The 5,921-nt window shown below is 43.3% G+C and overlaps 1 long non-coding RNA gene across 1 annotated transcript; it reads left to right on the top strand.

Moving 5' to 3' along the window:
* Positions 1–3,806: 3,806 nt before the first annotated feature.
* On the top strand, positions 3,807–5,633 carry LOC148539101 (uncharacterized). The gene is made up of 4 exons (XR_015871219.1): positions 3,807–3,875; positions 4,240–4,313; positions 5,099–5,204; positions 5,427–5,633. It is a non-coding gene; the product is annotated as an uncharacterized LOC148539101 (long non-coding RNA).
* Positions 5,634–5,921: the final 288 nt, after the last annotated feature.

Genomic DNA, 5,921 nt, shown 5'->3' with positions numbered 1-5,921 from the left:
AATGCACTCCATAAAAGTAATGGAGGGCAAAAATTTAGAGGATAAAATAGGGAAAGATCAACAACCACTTCCTCCTAGTGCTGAAGTTGCTGCACTAGTCATTACATAGACAATGAAATGGCATCAACGTCATCTGCCAAGGCCGATGCCCAATTTCATAGTAGAGGGCATGTAAAGTCCAAAAAGCTAAAGTTCAGTAAAATGACCCCCAAAAAATAAATTTAATCATTCTGAGGAGAAACATAAACTTGCCAGTATGCCATTTACGACACAGAGTGGCAAGGAACGGCTAAAGTCCTGGCCTATGTTCATGATTAGTGGTTCAGCTTCACATGATGATGGAAGCCCTCCTCCTCCCACTAGAAAAATGAAAAGATTTAAGCTGGCAAAAGCACAGCAAAGAACTGTGCATTCTAAGAAGATATCACAAATCCCCAAGGAGAGTCCAAGTGTGGTGGCGGTTGCGATGCCTGACCTTCTCAACACTGGACGGGAAGAGGTGGCTCCTTCCACCATTTGCATGCCCTCTGCAAGTGCTGGAAGAAGCACTCACAGTCCACTTGTTGATATTCAAATTTAAGCTGTCACTGTTGAAGTACAACGGGATGAGGATATTGGTGTAGCTGGCGCTGAGGAGGAAGTTGGAGGATTCTGATGGTGATGTGGTTTGTTTAAATCAGGCACCAAGGGAAAGAGTTGTTGTCCGTGGGATGAGAAAGCCCATCATGGTCATGCCTGGGGAGAAGACCAAAAATTCCACCTCTTTGGTCTGGAAATATTTCTATTCAAATCCGGACAACAACTGTCTTGCCATATGTACCTTATGTAAAGGTGTAATAAATAGAGGTAAGGACATTAACCACCTAGGAACATCCTCCCTTATGTCACCTGCAGTGCATTCATAAATGTTACTGTCAAGTTCAGAAACTGTGGCTAAGACCTAAGCAGTCCAGGGACACCTAAATCCCTTTGTCCTGTTATATTTAAGCGCCTGCAAACCACACCATCAACTCCCTCCTCATCAATTTCCTCCTCAGTCATGATTGGAAGTAGTCCTGCAGGCCATGTCACTGGCATGACTGACTCCTCTCCTATGCAGAATTTCTCCAGAGGATCCTGCATTGCTATGCCTACTGCTGCCACTGCTGCTGTTGCTGCTGGGAGTCGTTCATCATCCCAGAGAAAAAGTAGGAACACCACTACTTGTTTTACTAAGCAATTGACCCTCCAACAGTCCTTTGCGAGGATGAAGAAGTACAACAGCAGTCATCCTGTTGCAAAGTGGATAACTGAGGCCTTGACAGCTATGTTGGTGTTAGATGTGCATCCAGTATCTGCCATTATTGCAGTGGGATTTAGACAATTGATGGAGGTAGTGTGACTCAGGTACCAAATACCATCTAGATTCCATTTCACTAGGCAGGCGATACCGAGAATGTACAGAGACGTCAGATAAAGTGTCCTCAGTGTCCTAAAAAATCCAGTTGTACACAATATCCACTTAACCATGGATATGTGGACAAGTGGAACAGGGCAGACTAAGGACTATATGACTGTGACAGCCCACTGGGTAGGTGTATCACCTTACGCAGCAACAACAGCAGCATCACCTGTAGCAGCATCTCAGAAATGCCAGCTCATTCCAAGGCAGGCTACGCAGTAAGAGGCACAACCTCTTAGAGAAACTGAGGGAAATCATCGCCCAATGGCTTACCCCACTTAGACTCTCCTGGGGATTTATGATATCTGAGAATGCCACCAATATGGTGCAGGCATTACATCTGGGCAAATTACAGGCCGTCCCATGTTTTGCTCACACAATAAATTTGTTGGTGTTAATTTTTTGAAAAATGACAGGGGCATGCAGGAAACGCTTTGGGTGGCCCAAAAATTTTGGGGCCACTTTCGCCATTCAGCGCCTGCGTGCCGAAGACTGGAGCACCAGCAAACACTCTTGAACCTGCCCTGCCATCACCTGAAGCAAGAGGTTGTAACGCGGTGGAACTCAACCCTCTATATGCTTCAGAGGATGGAGGAGCAGCAAAAGGCCATTCATGCTTATACATCCACCTATGACAAAGGAGAGGAAATGCACCTGACTCACGTGCAGTGGAGGTTGATTTCCGTGTTGTGCAAGGGTCTCCAGCCCTTCAAACTTGCCACACGTGAGGTCAGTTCAGACACTGCCAGCTTGAGTCAGGTCATTCCCCTCATCAGGCTTTTGCAGAAGCAGCTGGAGAAAGTGAGGGAGGAGCTAAGATGGAGCGATTCTGCTCGGTATGTGGGACTTGTGGATGAAGCCCCTCATTTGCTTACCCAGGATTCGAGGGTGGTCAATCTGTTGCAATCAGACCACTACATTTTGGCCACCATGCTTGATCCTAGGTTTAAAGCCTACATGGTGTCTCTCTTTATGGCAGACACAAGCCTCTAGAAGTGCAAAGACCTGCTGGTGAAAACAGTGTCTGCTTAAGCAGAACGTGACACGTCAACAGCTCCTTCTTCATTTTTTCCCGCAACTGGTGCTGCCAGGAAACAACTTAGATATCCTAACCAACCTGCTGATGGTAATGCAGGGCAGGCAGGACCAAGTTTGGACATCTGGTCCGGACTGAAGAACCTGCCAACAATTTCTGACATGTCTACTGTCACTGCATATGTTGATGTCACCATTGACAGAATGGTGGAGGATTACATTGGTGACAGCATCCAAGTAGGCATGTCAGACAGTCCGTACCTCTACTGGCAGGAAAAAGAGGCAATTTGGATCCCCCTGTACAAACTGACTCTATTTTACCTAATATACCCCCCCTACAGTGTGTACTCCGAAAGAGTGTTTAGTGCATCCAGGAACCTTGTCAGCGAAAGGTGTAGGAGGTTGCTTCCACAAAATGTGGAGAAGATGATGTTCATCAAAATTAATTATCAATTCTTCCAGGAAGACCAGCCTCCAGAAAGTACAGAGGGACTTGTGGTGGTGGATTTCAGCGGGGATGAATTAATACTCTGTGAGGATGAGGATGTACACAACACTGAAGAGTGTGAGGAATCGGTGGATGAGGATGAGGACGACATCTTGCCTCTGTAGAGCCAGTTTGTGCAGGGACAGATTAATTGCCAGCTTGTTTTGTGGGGGCCCAAACGAACCAATCATTTCAGCCACAGTTGTGTGACCCTGGTATGGAAATGATTGGTTTGTTAAAGTGTGCATGTCCTGTTTATACAACATAAGGGTGGGTGGGAGGGCCCAACGACAATTCCATCTTGCACCTCTTTTTTTTTTTCTTTGCATTATGTACTGTTTGGGGCCTAGTTTTTCAAACTGCTATCCTGTCTGCCACTGCAGTGTCACTCCTAGATGGGCCATGTATTTGTGCCGCCCACTTGTGTTGCTTAACATAGTCATCTAGCTACCTTGGTGCAACCTTTTGGGCTAAAAACAATATTGTGAGGTGTGAGGTGTTCATAATAGACTGGAAATGAGTGGAAATGAATGTTATTGAGGTTAATAATAGCGTTGGAACAACAACAAAAAAAAATTCTGTGATTTTAGCTGTATTTATGCTTTTTTCCCAAAAAATACAGATCCAAAACTAAAACCCAAAACCCGGAAGGGTGGTTTTGGAAAAACCAATCCAGATCCAAAACCAAAACACAAAACACGAAAAGTGTCCGGTGCACACCCCTACTTTACATGTACTTAAAGTGTTTGCATTTTAAAAATGCAATTTGAGTTGTTTTAATCGAAGTTTTAAAACACGCTCTTTCATCATTTAGGTGACAGGATATGGGTGTCAGACTTGGCTCATGACACCTCTGTTGTGACTACAAGGCCCTTCACAACACCGGTACAACAACACACACATTGCTACAAGGTCAGTAATAGAGCGTACCTTTGGGGTTTCGAAAGCAAGTTTCGTTGTTTGGACCGGTCAGCTGGCATCCTACTTTACCATGTGTTAAAGTGTGTGACATCATCCAGTTGTGCTGCATGCTCTAACATGGCCCTTGGGTAAGGCCATGGTGACCTTGGGGACATTGCAACCGTTGTGGAGGAGCCGGACCCTTTCCCATCAGAGGGCGTTGTCAGTACAGAGGGTGGGAATGAGGCTCAATAGAGGATCATATAGCAGCATTTTTCATGTATTTGTGACACAATGATTCAGAATGTGTATGTGATTATGTGTTCAAGTTGTACGCCTACAAACAGATTACTTAAAATGTATGTACATTACACAGGGGACTGAGCTGTAACCGAGAAAGATGCTGCATGCTATATTTACAGTATATATTTGGGACCATGAGAGTGTATGGTAAGTTTTTTTTATATCAAAAATAATAACACACTTAAATTAAATATTGTATAATGATGCTTAGGAATAACATTTTCCCAGATCACAAATTTATCTTTTGTCTCAGTTACTGCACTGTAACATGTTTTTATTACCAAAAAAGCGATACTCCAACATTGGAATAATATCAATGGACATTGTAAGACTTGTCAATATAAAAGTACAAAAACAGACATATATCTATATATGCTGCATTCAAATATGCAATGCAATCCAAAAGTGCTCTAATAACATACTGTAACCTGTGCAACATATACTTTTTGTCCGCTGAACCTACTCTACCACTAACTATGGCTTTGAGCACACTACCTCGTGTGCCAAAGACTGTGCCGGGATGGAGTGGTAGGTGATGGACTAAGTGAAGTTGTACACACACTACTAATAGTGGATGTTGATGTTGCCTTTATTATCCCCCTCTGCCCTACTAACTCTCTGTGAAGGTTTATAAGTTCCTCAGTCCGTGCCCGAATAGCCAAGCAACCTTAAATCAATATTGTTAGCCATTCTAATTCGTGTACCCTCCGCCACGCTGTTAGCACTAGATATTTTTTTTAACATAAGATTAATGGAATCCATTTGTTGTACTTGTCTCTCCATAAAGAAGACCTGCTTAGTTCTAAAGCTATCACGTGACAATGCTATTTCCTCTACAGAATGGGGTTGTTGAGGTGTAGGTGTAGGCTCTGGTGATGTGCGGCTCAGTTGCTGGTTGTTGTTAGTAACCACTTCTCTAATTTCATCCACAGCCATGTCAGGATCTACTGTGACTAAGACAATGTTGTGATCATCATCTCCTTCCCGACGATAGAGTGGTGGAGTTGGTGGATGTGGACGTGAGAGACCTAAAAAAAGGTAAGAATTATTACTTAGACTTTTGTAATGGTGGAGGGGGGGGGAGCTAGACACTTTTAATTCTTCTGCATTGTTTGCAGATTGTGGCCACATTAATTTATTGTGTATTTAAATCTAAGAATAATGTCCTCATTGAAAAAAAGCATGTTTTCTTGGGTCTATTTCATCATTACATGGTCATGTACATACTAATTTGATGTTTTTCCAAAATTTCTATTTTAGAGCATACCTGCAGCATGTTCTTCCACAGAGCCCTTTTTGCTGTAGAATTCTTCCTCCCTGGAGCAGCAGCGGAACAATTCCAGACATTATTATTTGCCTCATTACATGTGTTATCAAATTATTTGGAGCAGTGGGCAAATGATAAAAAAAAACAGTGCAACCAAAAAAATTACTGTGGTTGTAAAGGTAACAGTGCAATGGCCCTTTCTGTGCTAGCTTATCTCAAAAAACATATTAGTGTTGCGTTCAATTCTATTTTTACTTGCTAACATTATTCTTTACACAATCCCCCCCCCCAAAAAAAATGCTGTATCACATCACATCCCAGCATGCCGAAACATTGAAATCTTTGCACTCTGTGCAATCGAGGGGGTCTATTTACTAAGCTGTGTTAGGAGATAAAGTGAACGGTGATAAGGTACCAGCCAATCAGCTCCCAACTGCCATGTCACAGGCTGTGTTTGTAAAATGGCAGTTAGGAACTGATTGGCTGCT

Source organism: Taudactylus pleione, unplaced genomic scaffold, assembly GCF_031769625.1.
Source record: "Taudactylus pleione unplaced genomic scaffold, aTauple2 ptg000030l, whole genome shotgun sequence".
NCBI classification, from domain to species: Eukaryota; Metazoa; Chordata; class Amphibia; order Anura; family Myobatrachidae; genus Taudactylus; species Taudactylus pleione.
This window is presented reverse-complemented; position numbering and strand designations above follow the sequence as displayed.